General features: G+C 37.6%; 1 protein-coding gene across 2 annotated transcripts in view; it reads left to right on the top strand.

The window, feature by feature from the left end:
* Positions 1 to 13,836: 13,836 nt before the first annotated feature.
* Positions 13,837 to 23,542, top strand: part of LOC129236383 (glutamate-gated chloride channel) — a 157,812-nt gene continuing 148,106 nt past the window's right edge. For both annotated transcript variants that reach the window (XM_054870741.1, XM_054870740.1), the window contains exon 1: positions 13,837 to 14,539. The gene's annotated coding sequence lies outside the window, so the exon portion shown is untranslated. The remainder of the gene's footprint in view (positions 14,540 to 23,542) is intronic.

Below are 23,542 nucleotides of genomic sequence, written 5' to 3'. Positions count from 1 at the left end.
AACGTTTACTGAATGGTTCATGCCATTCCAGAACCGCCATCACATCCACTGAAAACAGCCGCTTGGTGTGGGCTATGGGCTGAAGGAATCATCGGCCCATATTTTTTTAAAGACAAGGCTGGTGCTAATGTAACAGTGAATGGCAAACGCTATCGTGACATGCTAAACGACTTTTTGATGCCAGATGCCTTCAATTGAAGCCCGTGATCTCCACAACATTTGATTCCAACAATTCGCAACTAGACGCTACTTGCCACACCACCAGCGAAACGATGGATTTACTGTGTCGTCGTTTCGGTGAGTAAATTTATCTCTCGTCTCGGACCAGCAGATTGGTCATCAAGATTGTTTGTTATCATCTTTGGACTTTTATTTGTGGGAGTATGTAAAGTCTAAATGCTTTGTGGGTAAACCAGCTTCGATTGACACATTTGAAGCCAACATAACCAAAGTTTTTCATGAAATACCGACCTCCGAGGTTCTCCAGCGAGCCATTGATGTGCACGGATGGCCGAATTATGACACAGTTTTCATGTATGCTTTTACAAAAAAATAGTAACGACTGCCCAATTGATTGGAAATTTCGTTGTTTTATTTCAATTAAAAATCCGACACCTCTAATTGATCACCCTTTACTAAATACCATAAAATGTTAAAAATTAGAAATAAATAGTTGCTTTTTTAACTTTTTTAACTTTATCATTTAAGCTGCGGCGTGAATTCTCTTGTTTTGTTTTCGCATTCCGGTAGACCTGCAGGCAAGATATATTGCGCGCAGTGCGCCAATAAGGCTGAACATTTTAAGTAAGTGAACAAACACGGACTATGGCCACGGCAAAATCCTGGATGGCACGTTGGGGCTTTCCGGACAGGTGGACTATACAGTTCCGTCTATAATTGCCATTATAACGTTCCCCACTCTCCTAATTCAAGGGAAGAGTGGGAACGGGACGTGGTAACACAGGGCGAGTCCATCCTTGTATACACAGATGGCCCCAAGCTCGAGAGAAGGATGGGCGGAGGTGTATATTCCGATCATCTGGGGATCTCCTTCAGTTTTTGGGCTTCCCGACTACTGAAGTGTATTTCAGGCTAAACTGATGGCAATAATGAAAGTCGTGTTACTGGCACAGTGTGATGCGATATCCGCAGTTGATAACCTCCAAGATAGACATGAAATGGCGCGCATCTCTTAACGAGATGGCTGAGTCATTGCACCTAATGATAACATAGGTTCTTGGCCATTGTGACATTGAGGGGAACTGCAGAGCTGATGAACTAGCGAAAATCGGCACCGAATTGACCGATGGCTATATAGACAACGATATACATAGGTATACCCTTGCAAGCATGTAAACTACTTAGCTTTGAAGAAATTGCCAGAGTAGCGAATGAAATATGGCGTAATGATGCCAGTTGTGGCCGACTCTTAATGCTAAACGCACAGAACTTCTACTAAACACAGTCTTAACACATCGATTTCATTGCCAAGGGCATTACCTAATCGGTAGGCACGCTCAGAGAATGGGTGTGCAAACACATGACTTCTGCAAGTTTTCTAGTCGACGAAGAGGAAAAGACGATCCCACGGCAGTCGGAACGACCCCGATTTTCATCCGGCCAAGGACTGTCACTACAGCACATGTATGGAAATGTTTATGCTGCTACAACAACAACATCCCGCACCTTCTGTATCACTGTCTTGCTCTATCCAGACATAGACTCGCCATTTTTGGTAGACAATCCTTTAATGAATTGAAAGATCTTGCCTCTGTCGGAATTGAGGATCTTAAAATTTTTTGAAAAATACTCACTGGCTTTAGGAGAGATAAGGGCAAGTTCCACACGCGGCATCACAATGGGCCATGAGCCTGAGTGTATCCCACAGGGGACAACCGCTTCAACCTAACCTAACCTATGTTTATGTTGAGAAATGAAATAAAGCAAAAGAAATAAAATGTTTACATATTCTTTTTTTCTAGAAAAAAAATCTCATCGGAATGAATTGACTGAATTAGGTTTACAGCAGTAAATAAAAAGTGAGATGAGTTTTTAAATCTTTATAACCGAGAAAAAATATAACCGAATACTTTTGTGAGGCACTGTATGTTGTTGGATGATATTATATTTTAGTGCAACAAAGTAATATTTTTTGGCATCCATCTACATACTTTTCTACATTACAATACATATGAACATATAAACTTGTATAAGTATGTGTCTATGGATGTGTATTTGTATATGTATGTGTGTGTATATATAAAAGTATATATGTGTGTGTGTTGTGAAGTGTGTAATTTATGGAAATGAAAATTGCGTGCATAGCGAAATTTGCAGCTATGAAAACAAAAGCAGCAGTAAACAGCAATACAGCAACAGCAACAACAACAATAGTAAAATGCGAAACAATAACAATCTGCAGAAATATCATAGAAGTAGCAATGGCAGTAATAGAAAATAGAAATACTGAGCATACACACATTCACACCTACTTACTTACTTGTATACATACATACATACATACATGCATACATAAATTTCCATGTGCCTATGGGTGTTTGCGGCTCTCGGTTTGAAGCACAGCCGCACAACAAAGCCATCGATGATGACAATGATTGTGGCGATGAATATGCCGATGATTGTTTTGCACAGCTGGATGTTTGTATGTACGAGTATTGGTGTGGATAATAGATATGGATAGATGGTGCTGCTGCCGAGGATAATTGCTTTGTAAGGTGGCGAGTGATAAGCGTGGCAATGGTTGCTCTTGGCGGTCGTTATTTTATATACACACTTATGTTTGTGTGTGTGAACATGTTCTCATGTTGCTACAAAATGGTTGTTATTGGTGCTTGATTTCATTTTGGTTTTAATTTTATAGTTTTTATATTTTCGTAGCAAAATATTTGTCATTTGCGTGCAGAGTGAAATTTAAAATGTTGGTGATTTATTTTAAGATATTTTATTAAAATTTATTAGTAGAAAGCGTTTCAAATTGGTGCTTCGTGAAACAAGTGGGGCGATTTTTTTAAATTTATTTATTTATTTAACTAAGTAATACAGTTACAGCTGTATACTTAGAACTAGGATCTATGTGTTTGTATATGACTTAGAGCCAAGATTTTCGACGCCTTTGGAGATGACAGGTCGACATCTTTGATGACATTGAGTTCACTTTGTTTGGTTTTTGTTTTTTGTCAGGACAGACTAGCAAGTGCAGCACTTAGACATTAATTAAGTCCATTGTACTGCACTCGAGTTTCCCTTTTAATTTGCTTTATATCTACTCGACCTCCGCAGAAATCTGAGTAGATCTTGTGGTGCCAAGGAGCCAAGGTGGTCGCTTCTTAACACATCAGTGTCAAAGATCGCAAGGCTGATTCGAGCGAAGGCTGGGCAGACGCACAGGAAGTGGTCCCCCGTCTCATCCTTCTCTTCAAAAGCTGGGCAGAGTGCACTGTCTGAGATGCCTACCTTTTCCATGTGCTTCGCCCATAGAAAGTGGACCGCCAAAAGTCCAACCAGCCTCCAGAACTGCGACAGTCGATCGGGCATGACAGGTAACATCAGTTTAGTCCATCTGAGGCCTCTCTGAGTTTGTCAAGGCTTTGATGGCTGCTGAAGGGAGTGGCAGAACGGGCTCCGGGCCAAAAAAGTTGGCCTTAGAGGCCATCTTAGCTAAAGAGTCAGAGATCTCGTTACCCGCGATACCCACGTGTCCCGGGACCCATGTTAGCATTTATGTCTGCCGACATAGTTCAGCCTGGTTGCACAGGACTCGACTACGCTTGACGTGGTTGGGGGGCTGTCTAAGGCCATGAGCGCAGCTTGGCTGTCCCTGCAGACACTTAAGGTTTGCGCAATGGCTGATCCCATAGTTAATGTAGCTCAGCTTAATGTAGCAAAATGGCGCAAGCCTCTAACAGGTAAATTAAGAAGCAAACTTCTTGAGGTACCAGTCAATCAATTTGAGTAAAAAGAAAAATGATAAAATTGTTCTTTTGCTGGGTAGTGATGTTAAATTCAAAATCTGACATCGAAGAGTTTATGAAGGCAAAGGCTCTAAAAAGTTCAGCGGTCGTAACGCAAATTTTATAAAAACTTTTCGTATACACTCAATTTTCTGCTTCTTAGAGTGTATTTTTTAAGAGCTATAGGAAAGTTTTTCAAAAAAACATACGTAAAATTCAGAAAAATGCATGACATTTTTATTTAAATCGATGGTACAGTCCATTAAATTTAATGTTTGAAGATTATTTCTTGCAAATGTTGACCGCGACTGCGCTTTAAATGGTCCATCCGCTTAGTCCAATTTTGGTATACTCTTTCCAATGTTAATTGAAGCAGGTTTGCCTGAATAGACATGAGCTTTAACATAGCCCCACAAAAAATAATCTAAAGGCGTTATATCGCTCGATCTGGGTGGCCAATTGACAGGTCCCGAACGTGAAATAAAATGTTCATCGAACTCGCCTCTCAACAAGTCCATTGTTACGCGTGCTGCGTGGCATGTGGCACCGTCTTGCTGGAACCACCTGTCATGCAAGTTAAGCTCTTGCATTTTGGGCAAAAAAAAGTTGGATATCATTTCACGGTTGCGCTCACCATTCACAGTTACGTTACGATTCGCAGCATCTTTGAAGAAATACGGTCCAATGATACCTCCAGCCCATAAACCGCACCAAACTGTGACCTTTTCTGGATGCATTGGTAGCTCTTGCAATTCTTCTGGCTGATCTTCACTCCAAAATTGACAATTCTGCTTATTTACGTACCCACTGATCCAAAAATGACCTTCGTCGCTGAACACAATTTTTCGATAAAAAAGTGGATCTTCCGCCAACTTTCCAAGACTTAAACTTTCTTAACAGAACACACATTTTTATAATAAAATTCAATGATTTGTAAGCGTTGTTCGTTTATAAGACGATTCATGGTTAAATTATAGACCAAACTGAAGATGTTTGACAGTGAAACAAAACAAGAAACGTGCGTCAGCTGTTTAAGCCAACTGTTTAAAAGGATAATAGCTAAAAAATCACCCGTTAGCTTCGAAAGGCCGCGAGATAAGGGCGGTATATTCAAAATGGTCCTTAACAAATGCTATGAACAACTTTTTGAGGGTAAATAAGGATCTCAGAAATATGTGCAATTATGCCTAACAAAGGCTAACACAGCGTAAGCATTCAGGAATTAAATAATCCATATGGCTACTGAAAGGCAGTTTACGGTCGAAAAATACCCTCGCTCATCGATAATTTGGTGTACAATTTTCAATTTAGACCCCAAAATAGTATAGGTAAAATATGTGGTATTTGATTTTCTTGAAAAAACCACTTGAAAGCATTTGTCCGCATTCAAACACAAGAAATCTTTCTCGTATCAAGAATAAACTCCGTCCATATCAGATTGCCATAAAACTGCATCTTCAATATTCGATATGGCGGAGTAAATTTGAAGATCATCAGCATACAAGTGAAACTTCGAAAAGTGAAAACATGAACTTATATCATTAATAAAGATTGCAAAGAGAAGTGAGCCGAGAAAACTACCTTGAAAAACACCAGATGCTACCTGGAAAGGACGGGAAGTTGTGTTTTCTGGTACACTTAAGCAGGTCCTGCCAGATAAATATGATAATATAAAAGTTAGAAAGGCGAAATTAAATCAGAAATTAGCTAATTTACTTAACAAAATTTTATGAGAGATCCTATAAACAGCCGCCGAGAATTCAGTCTATATGGCAACTACTTGATGGCCAGCCTATATATGTATGTACCGAGAAAGTCGTTCTAGCCGATGATTCGTTATATTTTTTTGTAATGATTTGATGTAGACAATTTTTAATGAAAAATCGGTATACCGTAATAAATAAAGCAGCTCTTTTAACATTTTTTTTTATAACTTATATTAACTTGCATATCTTTTAACAAAAAATAAAAAAAAAACATTAAGAAAAAATTAAGTACCTCCAAGCGAAAAAAACAAAAAAAAAACGGGTTTTTTTTAATAATCTACGAATTAAGGGGGGCCTCTTATCAGTGGCTTCAAAAAATGTGTGTTTTCTAAATTTTTTTTCGAGGTGAAAAAAGCGACACACAGCAATAATCTTTTGCATTTATTTGAAGGCATGATTGAAGAGTAATAAACAATTTTTTAACATAAATAAAAAGACAAAATGGTGGACATATGAGGGATCTCGCACAGCTTCTCGTTGCGCGCTAGTAAAACGGCGTGTAAGATTGCGGTCGTAGTTTTCACCTGAAACACAAAAGAAAAATATTCTCTTATTCAGAAGGTTTTCCCGCATATAATAGACTACTTTTGTATAAAAATATGAAAAAATGAGCACACAAATAATTATTGAAAAAAAGTGCTTTTTTCACCATTTTTTTCAAATAATTGTTTTAAATAACATTAAAAAATGAATTTTTTTTTGTATTTTGTTAGTTAATTAGTTGCGCATTTTAGTTATCTTTACATGTGTAGATTATGGGTTTGAAACGATAACTTTCGTCGTTTTTTTAAATCTTACACGCCATTTTCAAAAACATGGGTTTGAGAGAACGTGTTTCAAAGTTTTGAAAAAGTAGACAGTATACTCGCACGAGGGACGGTACACAGGCCTGTAACTCCGAAATCACTTTGAATTCCGCTATAACATTTTGAGGGCATATTCTCTTATAATATATTATATCTATCGATTTCAGTAAAACAAAAAATTGAAATTTTTTGAAGCCGACTGATAAGAGTCCCCCTTAATGACCCAAATAAAAATGTCCTTAAGTATCTAGGACGACTTTTCCGCTAACCCAGTATATGTACAGTACCGGAAATTTTATAGTACTGCTAGTAATTTGAAAAGTCTCCAATCAAAAGCTACTGTTTTCGCTTTCCTTAATTTAATTTAATTTTTTAAATTCCTTTTTAATAGGAGATACAGTTGAATACCACCCTATAATGCCTTAAATATAATAAATCTATGTTTTTTAATACGCACGGTTTGCCTATCGTGTCAAATCTTCTATTAATTTCACGATGCTACTTCCAATGAATATTTCAATAAATATTTTGTTACGGCTATGGTTTCAGTAGAAAAGACTGCATTATATTTTAAGTTCAAGCACTCAGTCAAGAATACAACTGTACCCGGATGCAGGACAGTGGGAGGAACAGAGAGGCAGGATAAATACTTCCGCGTTTCATTGATGAATCTTAAGATATCCGGAAGAGGAAGAGTATAAACCTTATTGATACTCAGTACATCGTAAGCCAAAAGCCTAAGTCTGATTCTAGAAAACGCCGGATAGCTACAGAGAAAATGCTCTGCAGTGTCCGCATTCTCACGACAGGATAGGCATATTGCATCGCTAATGATTTGCTATGATGACGGTAGTTATATGCTGACCACAGGTTTTGTGCCCTGTGGTTACACCCACCAGTACTATCAGATCTACTATCTACTAAGTTTTTGGAGAAAATCGCTAATTTACTGTTTGGTTCTTTCAGTACTTTGGTATCAAAAAACAAAAAATAATTATTGTACCATATATCTCCATTTTGGTTATTGGTTATGGTAAGATTCGCGTTTTATCAGACAGTCTATTATTACTGTCATAAAAAAGCGCATCATCAAAAACCATCTGCCGTTCGGAGGCGGCATAAACTGTAGATCCCGCCATTTATGAAAGATATCAACGCACACTAGAAATAGGAGGAGAAGCTCGGTCGACATTAAATATATATAGGGTATTTTAATAGGTGCGCTTCAACTTTTTTCCGATAGGGAGGGCGAACGACGTAATATTTTTTATTTTTCACTTGTCATTTGTAAACTTCATTAGTATACATTTCATCATGGAACGCTACACACTTGAGCAACGATTGCAAATTGTGCAAATTTTTTATGAAAATAATCGTTCTGTTGCTGCTACTTTAAGAGCATTACGGCCATTTTACGGTCCATTTAACAAGCCGTCCCGTTTTGGGGTTATGTGAAGTCATTGGTCTACAGTAACAAGCCGGCGACGATTTGTGAGCTCAGAGCCAATATTGAACGCGAAATTGCTGGAATTTCGGCCGATTTATGCAAAAGAGTGGTCGAAAATTGGGTTCAACGATTGGACTTCGTAAAACGTGCACGCGGTGGTCATGCAAAAGAAATCGAATTTCATACTTAAATGTATATGTTCAAACTCGATAATAAAAAAAAACATTAGTTAAAAAAGTCAAACTGTTTGTGTTTTATTCAAAAAAGTTCAAAAGTTGAAGCGCTCTTACTGAAAAACCCTATATTAAACAATTATGCTGGTTTAAAAAGTTCACTTACAACTTTGAGCAAAATTAAAATAATTTTTCAACATTTTTTAATAAACTTTATTGAATAAATTTTAATAGATTGCTTTTGTTTCTGTACAAAAACATCTGAATTTTCTGCATTTTGTATGCATTTTGAATTCAACTTGACGTCGGTGAGAGAGAGAGTGTTGTTGTTGTTGTTCGAAACCAAGGCTGCATGGTGTACACACAAAAATTTTTAATGAAAAAAATGTATCATTGATAGTAGCTTAAAACCAATTGTGAAATTTTAATAGACAATGTTTGAGTAACATTATACGAGTATTCAGCGAGTTTCGAAGTGGCACCTTTAGCACGAATACACAAGCTCAAACGTTTCAAAAAATTTGGGCTATTGGCCGTAGTACGTCTACCGTTATGCGATCCTACTCTCGACGCAACGTCTGCTTCAGGGACTCCAAAGTTTTGCGGCGTTTTGCACAGGCCCTTGCTTCCAAAATCGACCATACGCTGTAATCTAGCGAATTGAGATCCGGTGAGTAGGGTGGCTATTCTTGGGAAGTAATGAAAGAGGGGAAATCGGCTTTGCACAACTCTTGGGTTGTTTTTGCTCTGTGGTTGGATTTTGACGATGCTCAACAATGGACGAAGGTCCAAGGGCTTCTGTAGACCAATTGATGATTGTGAGCTTGTTCAATGGTAAGCAGCTTCTCATCCGTAAAGACGATTTTTTCCCTGCCCGTACCTGCGGCCCGGCGTTGGAACGAGCGACATCTTTCGAGTCTTATTTTCTTGTTTTCATCCGGCTTAAGCCCAAGTTCATTTTTGCTATAAGGCGAACTGATTCACGATTGATGCCTGTCTCACGAGCAATTTTTCTCATCAAGACCATAGAATATCGTTGAACTCTTTTTTTGATGATTTGTCGGTTGTTGGAAGTGTTAACAGTTTCATTTCTTCTTCTTCCAGGACGGTCACCTTCATTAGTAAGCTCCTCAAATCATTTGATTGCACGAGAAACCATTGAACGCGCAATTCCAAGCTTCCGTGCCATCTTACAGTTGTGTGCTCCTAGCTGATGCAGGGCTATAATAGCTGAGCGACTACTTGACATCGTTACACAAAGTATTTAAAAAAAGCTGGAACAGAAACGAATACTTTTTTTTGTGCTTCAGAATACACACAACAATCACAAAATAAGAGCATTCGCTAAAAAAAATTTACATTCATCTAATTGTACAGAGAAGTTTGTATACAGTTATTTTTTGTCACCCTGTATGCCAATATATAGTACATCGGATTTCAAAGTTGGTCAGGCAGCGGCAAGGCAAAATGCGGAATGCCTCCAACTATACAGTAATAACTTTCTTGATCATCTATGCAAAGTGACTGGCCTTTCAATTTAGATTAGGAGTAATCGTTCGCTTAAAATATGACGAAATTTAGCTCCACTTAAGCATTGTTTTGGCGGGCGCCGTAGCCGAATGGGTTAGTGCGCGACTACCATTCGGAATTCACAGAGAGAACGTCGGTTCGAATCTCGGTGAAAACACCAAAAATAAGATAAACATTTTTCTAATAGCGGTCGCCCCTTGGCAGGCAATGGCAAACCTCCGAGTGTATTTCTGCCATGAAAAAGCTCCTCTTTAAAAGATCTGCCGTTCGGAGTCGGCTTGAAACTGTAGGGCCCTCCATTTGTGGAACAACATCAAGGCGCACACCACAAATACGAGGAGGAGCTCGGCCAAACACCCAAAAAGGGTGTACGCGCCAATTAATATATATATACAGTAGATTCTGTTTTTATGCGGTATATACGTTCTGCAGAAACAGCATAAAAAAACAGCATTAAAAAAGCTACCAGTTCTATAGTAAAACTATAGATACGTTTCAAAAATAAACGCATAAATCTGAAATAATGTAACAAAATCGCATAAAAAATGGGTACTAGTCCCACATTATAACTATAGATACGTTCCATAGACCGCATGAACCTGAAATAATTAAATAAAATCGCATAAACAAAAAATTGCATTTTTGAAAATTATATCTTTATTTAAGAAACGTCAGAATCGAAAAATAAATTTACATCGTCAGAAATAGAATCAGACAATACCCACATGTTGCGCATTCGTTTATGATTTGGCGTAAAATCACTTTCGTCACTTGAGGAAATGTACACGTCTGATCTGGATGGTGATGCAGGCAATGACGAGTTTTTGCTTAGCTGGTTTAGAATCTTGTTTATATGCACAATTCCCGATAGGTCGACATGCATTTTTTAATTAAAAAAAAAACCGCACTATTTCAAAACCGCTTAAAAATAAACCGCATAAAAACAGAATCTACTGTATATAGGTATATACATTTTTCACTGCTAACTCACTAATTCTGGTAGTACTCAATATCTAATATCTAGTGTTAGTAACTATGGCACAGTTCGAAACTGCTTGCTGAAGGATGCTTAATTCCCCAGCAATGAAATGACTATTTATTATTTTCAACGACTGCACATTGAAATGAATTAGCACTAACTAATACCGCAACAATAATACAGGTAACGCTTTCAGATCCAGTTGTCAATGTACATATACATACGTACTGTGAGGTATCGCTTGTGATTACATCTTTCATTTAGACTTGCTTGGATAGACATGCCGATATTTACCGAAAGGGTATTTGTTTATCATACATTGATACACGAGTAGTTGAAATAGCCAAACTTTAGGATGTGATGTGTAAATTTTATTGCTTAATACTTATATATTTTCTAAAAAATAACTATCAAAAATGTTCACAGATAATCAAGGCTAAAGTTTGAAAAGAACGTTTTCAATACTTAGTCGTCGGTATGTCAGCAGGGTCAGTCCATAAGTTCGTGCGTATTTTACCCATAATTTCACTTTTGTACGATTTTTGCATACAAAAAATTATTCGCGGAATATAGTGGAACTATTTATATTTTCTTTGATATATTGTGTATTCAACAAGTGATTTTAATGGTGGATAAAAGCACGCGTTGTTAAAAAATAAAATGGAATCTTCGAACGCGTATAAGAGGCATATTTTGTATTTTTTTATAAAAGTGGTAAAAATGCAACAACTGCTGCTGCAGAAATAAACACTGTTCACGGAGAGGATACCGTGAGTGAAGGACTGCGCAAAAGTGGTTTTCAAATTTCCGAAGTGGTAACTGCGATGTGGAGGATGCCCCGCGCGCTGGTCGTCCTGAAGTCTTTAACCCCGACGCCTTGCTCGAACTCGTGGAAGCTGAGCCAAATTTGACAGTCGATATGATAGCTCAGAAGTTAAATTCATCGCATGGAATAGTTCAGGTGCACCTGGTTCAGTTGGGAAAGGTTGGAAAAAGCTGGGAAAATCGGTTCCGCATAGACTTTCCGTCGCCAACCTTCAGCAGAGAGTGAATGTGTACTCTCAGCTGCTGCAGCAGCTTGAAAATGAAAGTTTTTTGAACCGTATCGTTACTGGTGATTAAAAATGGGTCTTTTACAATAATCCTGTTCGCAAACGTCAATGGTTAGATAAAGATGAAACACCAGAACCGACCCCTAGAGATTGTCTTCACCCCAAAAATATACTTCTTTCTATTTGGTGGGATATGACCGGTATTGTTTATTATGAACTTCGGGAACCAAACCAGACGATAACTGCTGATTATTATTCCTCCCATCAGCTCTCAAACCTGAATGAGGCACTTAACAAAAATCGACCGTCTTTAGTGAATAGAGGCAACGTTTTGTTTCACTACGACAACGCAAGACCTTATACCGCAAGGCAAACATTAGGCAAGCTGAACGAGCTCGGATGGGAGCTAATGCCGCATCCACCATACTCTCCGGATATTGCACCTTTTGATTATCGCCTTTTCCGTGGACTTCAATCCCATATGAGTAACAAAAACTACTTCTTAAAAGAAGCTAATCCTCATCGAAGCGTATTTTGGCTCCAAGGACAAAAAAGTTTTTGAGCAGGGAATTACAAATTTGCCTAAGCGTTGAGAAGACATTGTAAATAATGAAGGAAAATATTTTATTGAAAAATAAATACTTTAAACATCTTTTTTATTAACCTTAAACCACCTTTAATAAACGCACGACCTTATGGACTGACCGATACCAAAAAAATATATTTTTTCATTTCCAAGCAATTTTGTGCTTTCTGTGATACTCATCCTTCTACTACTTCTATTTCGAAAACCCTTTGACGCCAGTTAAATAGACGGAAGGCTCAGAAAGTGCTGAAAACTCCACGGCATTCAATATCCAAAGACGTAGCTGTGTTTTTCGGTCATTGAACGATTAGCACACACGCAGAAAAGCTAGGTTTACCATTTAATCCCCATTGCCGAAGCTGTGGGGAAGGAGGCTGTTGAGCATTTTCTCTGTTAAGGGACGGGTTTGGCAGCTAGACGATTAAGATCATTGGGTGATCCTTTCTTCGACAGCCTAGGGCAGTGCGCCAATCCAAATCGCATCAATCTTGTCCACTATATGAACAGCTCTGGTTGGCTGTAGATATTTAGGTGTTGGAGGTCTCACGTCTGGCCTTTTGGAGGTCTCATAATGTTATAAAAACGGTTACTTGGGAAGTAGAAAAAACTATAAGAAACAACTTTTTCTTCATTTTGGTATTTCACCGAGATTCGAACCTACGTTCTCTCTGAATTATGAATCGTAGTCACGCACCAACCCATTTGGCTATGGCGGCCGCCTAATTTGTTTAAATATTTTTTTCAATTAATCTTACTTTTGACAGTTTAAACTCAGTATAGACAGTATAGAAATAATACCTGCACAACTACTGGCCTAGTAGATATATTGAAACAAATTTCCCACGCATGATTTACAATAAGTCCCGCAAACGGTGAAATTAACACAAACCATAACTCTTTAAAAAGTGCCGTGCGGCGTGGCGTATGCGCAACATTTTATATATCGTAGTGTTTGATGAACTTCAGTAAAAATAATTTTTCGTTTATAGACAACGAGCGCGAGACATCATTGATTTATAGAGGGAATTTAAAAAGCAAGAAATTTTAACTGAATTATACTCAGCATCATATGTTTCAAAAATAAACTGCAGAAAATTGCAATAAAAATCAAAGCTTAAAAAAATTGCAAGAAATAATCAAAAGCGAAGAGAAGCAAACACAATAAAGAACTACGAAATAAAGTGAAACAATTTATTTGATATCGTTTTAGAGCGAAAGCATAAATCTGCCCAAATAAAATTTGAGAGTAGAGAGTGCGCTCCAATGAGCGAAAGCTCTCTCTCTCTCACTCTCTCTCGCTATGGGGATGCTGTGTGGCGTCACGCAGAGCGCCAGCAGCCGCCATCTAACTACCATCACATACATATCCACACACACACAAACACATGCCCATTTACTTACAACTAAGCATAAATCTATGCAAACGTGCCTCAAATGCCTCCATGTTGTGCTCCGCGTGTGGCAAGCACACAGAGATCTGGCTGCGCCATCGATTTTCTCAGTCAGGTGGAGACAGTTGACGTGTACGGATGCTTAACGGTAAAAAGCGTAAACGCGTCATAGTGAAAAGTTGCAAGCAAAAAAGAAAAAAAAAATAACAAGAAAAGAAAATCTATTGAACATTTGCAAGCAGCTAACAAAAGAAACGAAAAGCAAAAGTATAAGAAAAAATTAGGAATATTAAGTGTTAAAAATTATCAAATATTGCTATGTGAAAAAAGTTGCTTTATGCAGTGCAAAATGCTAAAATGAGCTAAAGTACATCAACGCGAAGGAAAATAATTTTCATACGCACACACTCACAATTTCACACACATATCAATATAAATTTGCAAATTGCGAGTGTACGGAAAAAAGCAGGAAAAAGGCGTTTCTATACCAGCGACGGCAAAAGAAGTAGTTGAATAAAGACACACAAAAAAAAAAAAGAAGCCAGCTAACAAAAAGTGAACGTAAAAAATCAGCAAATAAAGTACCCAGTGAAAAAAGGGCAGCTACCAATATTTTACTTGACTACCATACATACACGCGCACAAGTCAACTCACGTACATACACACAAGCTTACAAATGCGCACAAACGCCTAAAAACGTCTGTGAATATACGCAAAAACAAAAAAAAAAACACAAAATAAAAAAACCTACTTCAAAAAGTGAGCACCGCCAGCCTTTGAGCCAAGAATAGCAGCACAGAATTAGAAAATCGTGTTTTTTATGAATATCACGAAAAGGTAGCACCCCAGCATTTTTGAAAACCAAAAATAAAACAACAAAAATATTATTAAAACATATTTATATAAAAATATTTAAAATGAAAGTTGGTAAAACATGTGAAAATGGTGTGCGTAAAGTGAAAAAGCTTCCAAAACGGATGTGTAGTGGCCACCGGAGTCGTCTTCTTTTTCCTTCTTCTTCTTCTTCTGCCTCTACTTCTTCTATCCGCTGCTTCTTGCGAGCTGCCGCTGCTACTAGTTTTATAACTGTTGTAACTTCGTGTGCTTTAGTGGCTTTTCTTCTTCACCTACGAGTGCTTCCTCCTCGGCTATTTCATGATGCTGCTTCTGTTGCGCTGGCTGCTGTGGCATCTTCAGCTGCTTGTGGAAAATGAGCAGCAACAGCGACAGCAACGTCATCTACGTTTTTCTTCTATACTTACTGCTGTTTTTGTTGTTGTTGTGCGCTGATTGCCTCGCCTTAGTTTCCATATCCTTGCAGTTGCTCTCATTTACTCTATGCCTCCATTTGCTTACAAACTCTCTCTCCCTCTCTCTCCGTGTCTCTTGCTTTGATACGTAAAACATATTCACCACACCCTGATCCTGTTTCGTGCAGCTGGCGTCGTCATCAAAGCAGCTGTGTGCTGTGCTTCGAAAGCAACACACATATAAACACACGCACACATACATACATAAATGGGAGTGCACGTGTGTACGCCGATACATCGCAAAAACACGAGTGCAGGAATCAGGCTATTAGATTTGAGTTTCGGAAAACTGTAATGCTTGTAATAAAAACAATAGCAATAACAACAACAACAACAATAAAATCGAATGTCCAACAACTGTGAGTGAGAGTTATGAGTTCGGTGTGCCATGTATGTGTGTGTATAGTAGTAAAAAACAGGCTCAGGAAAGGCTCAAAGTTAGGTAGGTATGCGTATGGGTTTTTGTTAGTGTTCCATAAATAATATATGTTGTTGTTGCCTTCACTGCTGATTTGGTTATTGCCTTCTCTTGTTGTTATTGCCACAACGCGGTCATCCAGCGCACACATACGAGGCATTGTATGATAACTGCCATGGCACTCTACTTTGGTTTGTTGCATATTTTTGTGCGCGCCACCCTACAACTGCCGAAGTACTGTTGAAGTGTTGAAGTGTAGTCGTGGTTCGTGAATGTTTCGCAGTTGCTTTCGACTTTAATACGCATCGTCTACTCGCTACGTAAAGTATTGTCGTGTTGATTTTACAGCAAAACTGAGATAAATTAAAAATAAAAAAATATAATTCATTACTGTTGAAAATCTGTACTCGCAGTGCAAAGTTTGCTAAAACCAAAAGTCCAAAAATTTCAATTGCAACTGTCGGCAGTTGTGTGTCAGTGTTGAGCTTAAAAAGTGAATAACTTTTGTGTATAAATACAACTACAATGATAAGAGGTACACATTTGAGGGAGCTAAAATAATTTTTCGAGATGAAACCAACAAAATTTTGAAAATTTTGCTTAGCATAAAAATGATGTGGCAAATGAAATCAGTGATTTGATTTAAATAAAATTGAATTGAAGGAAACTTGTAAGCATAGTATCATATTTATCATGCGTATGTATGTTTGTATTCTGAATGTGTAGAGTATTTAGAGATGTGATAATAATAAAAATATTTGCTTTGGCTTCGTAGAGTGAGCATTGAGTTACACACCTTGATGTTAAGAAGTGGTTCCACCGCTACCTTAGAAATTTTAACACGCTCATATTGCGTTTGGAAAATACAAATGAAAATTTCATGCGCTATTCCTAAATATATGTGCCAGATGTTCCTATTGTCTGATTGTCATTTAACATTTCATAAATTCGCTCGGGCTTAGCATGGAATGAAAATATCAAAGGATAACCGTTATTTTATGAAAAAAATTAATGAAAATATAGCTCATTCTACAAGAAATATCAGATTAATCAAAGTTTTAAGGGAGGAGCCTGGTTTATGAGGTCAAAAAAATCATTTTTTTTTTCGTTTTAAGCGATTCCTAAGCTGTGTACAAAACTTATAAAAAATCTACAAATATTCACCAAAGACTCTGACTTTTTAATCAGTATTTAAAAGGAAAACTTAGATACACGGTTTTTTAGTCCATTAAATTTTATTAAAGTGTATTAATTGCAAGCTTGAGGTGGCTCAAAATTATATTTTTTAGTTTTTTCCCTGATGGTATTGCGAATTTTCTCCATGTCTCGTTGGAATCTTTTTCACTACACTCATACAAACTACCTCTACGGGTACAATGCTATAATATCGAAGTGTATTAGTGATGCGAGAGCTTCTCAGGAGACAACGAAAAACTTCAGGTGCCATGAAAAAGCTTGTCATAAAAAATCATCTACCGTTCGGCGGCGGCTTAAAATTCTGGAAAAATTTATGTTTATTTGAAGGATTCTTTTAAATCGATTTTTGTGTTTTTTGCATATTTAAAAAGGTGAACGCTTTCATAATTTTGTGTAAAAATATGAATTTAGGGAGTTATAGAACTTAGACTAAAAGAATTTAGGTTTAGTGAGGCTTTTGGCTCATTTGACCGACTTTTTTAACCCATTTTTGTGTTTTTCCATGTTTGAAAATGTTACTGCTTCTGTAGTTTGCGGAAAAACTTTAGGACGCCAACCCAAACACCGAATAAAGCGTATAGTGCCAAATATATCTAAATACGTATATATCAATAAGTATATTAGTGATGCGGCAGGTATGAAATTAATATTATTGCGGTGGGATTAGGCTGAAAGCCATTATGCCCTAAATTCGATAGCGCATTTTGCTGCTGAGCTATAGTCCTACAAAAATCTTATAAAATTTAGTATTCCCAAGCCTCTCTTGTTTAATGTCATTAAATGACCACCTCTACCTTAACTAAGATTATGAATATAAGGCAAAGATTCAGCACGATTTTCATAAGTTTAGCACACATCTTCTTGACCTGCCAGCCGGTTTATGAGGCAGTTTCTTCCAGTCAAGATAGGATAGGAAGCCATTTGGTAACCTAGTAGTTAGCTATATTGGTTTAAGTGGGTTGAGCTGCCGAGCCTTAACATACTACTACGAGTAGCTCGAGACTGATTATTGGTTGGAATTTTAACTGCAGACTGTCTGAAAGAGTTCATTCGGAGATACTCTATATAACTCTATTCCCCTTCATAGGAAGTTTGTTTGCTGAGCATTGAATGTACCATAGACAATTTATATTTGGTGAGAAATCACTCATTTCCTAGCATGGAATAATACAGATACGCTTTGGGTAAGCGCTGATATATTTTTCAAGCTCACACCTGAATTGCCACCTCTACCTCTAGGTGCTTTTTGGAGATTTCTGGTTGTGTTAACCCCACACAAGCCATTCTGTCCAATAGTTCAAAAATAAACTTCGCTACATTCGGAAAACTAAAAAAGTATTACGATTCGTATTCAACTTATTAAAACAATGTTTTTCGTATTATGAATTAGGCAATGCCATTGGCTAGCCACCATTTTAAACTTAGTACCAAATTTTTATTTGAATTGGACTCCGGTTGCATCTATTTGTCCCCGTCAGCCTTCCGTCTTCATGGTTTTACGGTAACAGAGCTATTGGAAATTCAACCGCAAGCTTATCCGCCTGATACTTTTTGACTAACTGATAACTTTTAAAAATACCCAGCTGAGTAATTACTTTTAGCTGAATGTCTGGCGTACACTGAATGTGTAAATTCAACAGCCGTATGAATAAAGTTCGAATTATATACAGTGTACTCTCTCTTAAGCGGACACCCAAGTTACTGAACAATTTTTCGTCTTATGGGAGTTGCTCGCTCATGAGAAAAGTGTAAAAAGTAGTTAATTATTTCTTATGGAAGGTTGCCTGTTCAAAAGGAAAAAATTCTAAAAAATTCGTTAGGATTTATGGTATGTCTGAAAAAATTGTCCGCCTATGGGTAGCGTCCGCTAAAGAGAGGTGTCTGTTAGGAGAGTGTACACTATACTTGACTATTGACTGCTCATTTCTTTAGGAAAGAATTAGTTTTAATATACCACAGTGTAATCCTCATAGCTTTTCTCTTTTCTATGGCGTTACCATAAATGTAAAACTGAGTATTCTCGTAATGCTCCTCTTCTTCGAGCCATACATGAATTGAACTCAATCTTAGGTTCTATCCCACTGGATTATTCTTCTCTGACAAATGTATTTTTAATTGGGAAGTGGTAAGTTTGTTTATTTATTTCCATGCAACCATTTGAGGCTCTTATGAGGCGTAGGATTGGTCTAATCCCCGCGCCAGATAGTTTTGTAAGAGAAAAAGTGTTTACCTAGACAACCTGCTCTGATTTTAGCTAAGGCTGAACAATTGCAAAGGAAGTGCTCAACTGTTTCTTCCTCTTCCTCATCTCTACAACTTCTACAATATTCATGGAATACTCCTAGTCTCAAGGAATGCCTGCCAAATAGCCAGTGGCTGGTGACACAAGCCACGGTCTTCGAGATATAATCTTTTGAGAGGCTAAGCAATTCCTTTGTCCTTTTCTTGTTTATTTCCCTGGCTGTTAAGCATGTATCTTCATCTTCCCATGACCTATTGACCGCTTGGGTAATGTTGTTTTTTATTATTAATTTACTGGTGGCCAAAGGTGTTCCAATGGTACTTTTATCACTGTACATTTGAAGAGCAGTACATTTTCTGGCTAGCTCATCAGCTATACAGTTTCCCTCAATATCTCGATGTCCCGGAACCCAAATAAGGCTGAATTTGAATACGACGCTAATCTGATATCATTTAGCGCTGCCCGGCGTTTCTGTGTAAACTTTGATCTTAGTATAGCCGCATTCATCAATTTGATGGCTGCCTGGCTATCTCAGAATAAATTTATAGTCATTTTTGTTACGGCATGCGTATTTAGGTATGTCGCCACTTCTTTTATAGCTAGAACCTCTGCCTGATAAACGCTGCAGTAGTCTGGTAGTCGAACGGATAGTTCCAGTACTAATTCTTCCCAAAATGCTCCATAGCCAACTTTATCGTCCAGATTGGAGCTATCTGTATAAAAATTTAATTCCCCTCTTCTCCATGGCCTTGATGTCTGCCACTCCCTTCTTGACGGTATACTTGTCTTGAAGAGCTTGTTGAAGGTAAGTCTAGGAATAGAATAGTCTATTTCTTGTTTGTAACTGTTCAGAATGTGCAAAATACAGGCGTGGCCAAACCACCGTTCTTTCCATAGCGCCATACTTTTGAGTCTAAGCGCCGAAACGACGGCCACGTTGTTCCCTAAGAGATTTAGTGCGCGCAAATTGATTAGCACTTCTAGGCTTTATTTGGGTTAGAAAAGCTGGTATTTGCCTCGCCTTTAGAGTAGATGGCCACCATAGAAGTATTCCATATATTAAGATTGGTCTAACTATCGAAGTATATAGCCAATGAGTAACGCGAGGTGTTAACCCCCATTTAATACCGACCGCGTTTTTGCAAGTATATAATATAATGCAACGTTGGCCTTTTTTATTCTTTCCTCAATATGAGGTTTCCATGTGAGTTTCCTATCTAATATGAGTCCTAAGTACTTGACATTCTCTGTCAAAGGAATCACCACACCATTAGAAATCAGCGGCGAGATTATAGGAAGCCTATGTTTCCTTGTGAAGAGAATTATTTCACTTTTTGTGGGATTTATAGCGAGTCCCCTGCTCGCAGTCCAGCTCCTAAGCGTGACCATGTTAGAGCGCAGAATGTTCATGTAAGGGTGTTAGGATATCTGCCTTTAACAGCAATTGCTGTACATAGACTAAACAAATAAATAAATAAATGATGTAGAGAACTTTAATATTTTTAACCAAGGCAAGAAATCTGTTATGCTACGCATTTCTGATGACGGGTCTCCTACCAAATTTGAGATGATGAGGCTAAGTCAGTATAAAATCTATAATATAAAGTAGAGATTAGCCGATTTCCCTGATAGCTAGTGAGATTACAGTAGTTAAATCTGTAATTTTAATTATATTCTAATAAATAATAACAATAATAACAATAGTAATAGAGTAGAGACTTTGAGTTTTCCTACAAATTGTGTGATATGTTTCGTAGTATTTTAAAAACTTAAAATAAAATCACTGGAAGATTTCGATATCTCAAATGGGAGTGGTTCTAAATTCTACTTTACAATATACTTTTGGATAATCGTTTTAGAATAAATATGAAATATAATAAGTTTTAAACCGCCTGAATTCCTTTGGTTCATAATTCTGTGTTTTCGAAGTACTGTGAAGAAACGAATTTGTGTTAAAATAAAAACTTGGTATTTATTAAAATCTCAGAGGGAAGTGAAGGAATACATACATACTTGCGCTCACAAAATTAAGGCACTTCATCCTTTTACAATATTCACCATTGTTTCCATGCTAAATTATTTTTCTTAAATTTTAATATTTTTTTTCATTGCAAAACCAAAACCCTATAAATCATACGTACATATAATAATTATGTGTGTTTTTATATATTAATAGCACTTGAGAGCATAAAAAGACGGGAAATGATACATCACAAATGAATGGTGCACTTTTCTTTGTTATCGCACACTGTTTTCGCCTGAGAAGACTCTCATTGAAGTTTTCTGGAAAATGTTTTTGTTGAATTAAATTAAATAAAAACTTTACATTTTTCAGATTTAAAAAGGGTCAAAATGATCCGCACGGGTAAAAAATATCAGCTTAGACTATCCCATAAAAATGTATAAATAAAATAAAATATTGACGAAAAATATAGTTTATATAATTTTATGTTCACTAATTTATACAAATTTGAGACGAAATTAGAAAATCTTAAAAAAGTGTCTGTCAGATTAGGTTAGGATACTTTGGCTCTGTGGTTAGGATACTTTGGCTCTGTGTTTTTGAATGATACTAATGACATGAGCGATATAAGTGTCAGTCAGATCACTGGGTTTGCACTTAAAACAAAATAGTTTAACGAGGAGTAGCAGACTTTGATGATATTACATTCGATCGGCAACACGTCTAAGTAAGCTGGCTTAAAGACCGACAACCCTAAGTGGGTTTATATGAGAAGATGGTTAGACAGTTAGTGACACTATCTCTTTCTCATATGCTAAACGTACCCATACTATGTCGAGGGTAATTATGAAAAACTGGGATTTTATTGGATTTTAACTATTTCTATATCCGCAACGTAATTGTTGGTCCCATGAGACAGTTGAAACGCTTTGTTAGCGATGAGACGGGATTGGCATCCAATGTAAGGTAGATACCTATGAAATGAGCCTTTTTTTCAATTTCCAACGTTTATAAACAAAAAATGGTTACAAATTTAATCTTCCAAATAATAGCCATCGCTAACGATACATTTTTCCCATCTCTCAGGCAATTTGTGGATGCCGCGCCAAAAAAATTGGTCGTCTTTGGCCGCAAACCAGTAATCGAGCCATTTTTTGGCTTCTTCGTGAGAATTGAAGCGCTGCTCGGATAGTGCGTAGCCCATCGATGCATACAAATGGTAATCGGAAGGCGCCAAGTCTGGTGAGTAAACTACATGTACCGATTGGTATGTCTCCACCAATTCCCGGGACGCTCTTGTTCGATGTGGGGGTGCATTGTCATCAAGAAAAATTACTTTGTGACGCCGATCGCCATATTCTGGGCGTTTTCGGTGTATAGCACTGTTCAAATCGGCCAATTGTTGTTTGTAGCGTGCACCGTCAACTATTTCACCTGGGTTTAATAGTTCGTACCAAATCATGCCACGCTGATCCCAGAAAACACACAGCATTGCCTTGCGGTCGAAGCGATTTGGTTTGGCCGTTGTTTTTGGATTGTGGCCGGGTGGACCATACGATCGTTTACGCTTGGGATTGAAGAAATACACCCATTTTTCATCACCCGTACCGATTCGATGCACAAAAGACTTCCTTTTGAACAGGGAGAAAAGCATTTCACAAATGGTTTTTCGGTTCTCTTGCTGACCTTTCAGCCTTTAAAATCATGCCCATGTCTTTCAAACGTTTGGAAATGGTTTTTTGAGTCACTCCCAACTGCTCTGACATCATTTCTTGCATTTGACCATCATCTTTACCCAACAATGCGTGCGATTCGGCGTCATCTATGGACTAATAGCTGAAAGTCTCATCTCATAGGTATATAGCGATCAATCCGAGGTCGAGAGTTTATGGTAGTTTATGGTTACGGTAGTCTCTCCGCAAATGCAGTTCAAGGCAGGTCTGTCGATATTTCATAGGCCTAGCTTAGATTGATGACCTACATCTATTCCGCGCATGTCGCTACTTTCGTTTGGGTGGGCTAGTCAAATATTAGTTGCCAACATACGAACTTTAGCTGCATACACGAGATATTTTAGATATGTCAGAGGCAATCCTCCGGAAATAACTGTACATATATAAATAATAATATACAAAAATAAAATAAATATGCAATTGACGCGTACAATTCTGTTTTTCGCTATTAAAAACAATTTTTTGTGTCATTTTGTTGTTCCGTGCACGGAGACCCGAGCCTGTGCACTTCCGAATGGTAGTCACGCACCAACCCCATCGACTACGGCGGCCGCGGTTATACCTATAACCTGGATTATTCGTGTCAGTGCCATGATGGCCTATCGAGAAAGTTTAGTTGGTGTTGGTTGTCCTGTTACCGAATTTACAATGCGAAAATATTTCTCTTGCATTGCATATTTCTGGACAAATCTTGTTTGAGGCCTCTATTCGGGCTCTTTGAGAAGCTGTTGCACAATTCAAATTTCTGAACCTCTGGGCTTTATAAAAATGACTGCTGGGATGTTTGGAATGAAGTGTTAAATGGTCCTTTCTATTCTAGTTTATCATTTGAAACATTTATTTCTATTTGAAACATTTATTTCCAGTTCCTGTGGGGTTTTATATACTTCTATTTGGTTACTACAGTTACAGAACCAAAAAGATGTTCAAACAAATGCTTTGCTGGGTCAACAATTTGACTGATAAATATCTACACG

The sequence above is a fragment of the Anastrepha obliqua genome, chromosome 1 (assembly GCF_027943255.1).
Source record: "Anastrepha obliqua isolate idAnaObli1 chromosome 1, idAnaObli1_1.0, whole genome shotgun sequence".
In the NCBI taxonomy this organism is placed as follows: Eukaryota; Metazoa; Arthropoda; class Insecta; order Diptera; family Tephritidae; genus Anastrepha; species Anastrepha obliqua.
Note: the sequence above shows the minus strand (reverse complement) of the source record. Positions and strands in the feature narration are given on the sequence as shown.